Source organism: Carlito syrichta, unplaced genomic scaffold, assembly GCF_000164805.1.
Source record: "Carlito syrichta isolate Samal-C Ts95f unplaced genomic scaffold, Tarsius_syrichta-2.0.1 Scaffold304560, whole genome shotgun sequence".
Lineage (NCBI taxonomy): Eukaryota > Metazoa > Chordata > Mammalia > Primates > Tarsiidae > Carlito > Carlito syrichta.
This window is the reverse complement of record NW_007248656.1, coordinates 29,654-30,817: the sequence shown is the minus strand read 5'-3', so window position 1 is coordinate 30,817 and position 1,164 is coordinate 29,654.

Sequence of the window (1,164 nt, the reverse complement as noted above, 5' to 3'; positions counted from 1 at the left end):
AAAAAAAAAAAAGAATTCCAGTAAGGTGAGCTTGGTTATTGGGGTAACTTTTCCCCTGTGAGCATCTGCCTATCAAGAAGAGGCCTTCAAAGGCTCAGCTACTGAGCAAAGCTCTCCACAGACCAACAACCAAGGGGGTCAACTGTTATTCTGAGACTACCAAGGAGTGAGAGGGGCTGGTAAACCCCCAAACTTTAGGTTGGATCTCCAAAATGCTGTCCTCTAGGAAACTTGTGAACCCCAAAAATCAGGTGACTGGCTCTTCCACCATGATGACACACCTGCCCCCTTGTGAGAACTGAAGCTCAGCTTCAGAACACATCAAATCCTAATTGCATTAAAGTAGTCTAGGGTTTCTGGAGGAGGAAGAAAATATGTGAGATCTCAAATTATCTCCATTTAAAAAAAATGTATGATGTGTGTCACAGACAAGGCAACATGAATACATTATCAAATCCAAAAGAAATCACAGAAATCAAAAACCAACCCACCCATAAGAGGTCCGAATAATAAAGTTAAGCATGCACTTTAAAATAATCATACTGTACATATTTAAGGTAGTAAAGGAATGATACTGAAAACTATAAAAAAGTGAATCAAATCGGATTCTAGGACTGGAAAAAAATGGCAAATGAAACATCAGGTTGTTTTACTAACAAATCACTTAGATCTAAAAGAAGAATGGGAAGCAAGTCAGAAGAAAATCTCCCCAAGCAAGCAAGAGATAAATGTGAGAAAATTGGGAGAAGAGTGTAATTGACACAGAGGACCCACTTAACAAGTTTGACACACGTATGGCTGGGTGGTCTCTGATCAGTTCAGCATCACCAGTCTTTCCTTCAAATGTCTCATTTGCACTGCAGTGATGTTGCACTGCAGTGATGTTGGCAACCATATTTCCATGAATATTTTTTCTGTCAAGTTACAGGTTAAAGTTTGCCACCAGGAGACACTGCATGAGATTTGGAATGCAGAGAAGGACAACCTATTGATGATGGCTGGAGGCACATGCAAGTAGTACAACAGATGAGAAGGTCAAAACAGGCTCTGGGTGACTGACCACAGCAGTGAGACAGGCATAGTGTAATTGCTACAAACATTCCTGGGCCAAAAGGGAGAAAGAGAGAGGCACAACAGTCCCTGAAATCCAGCCACACAGTTTCT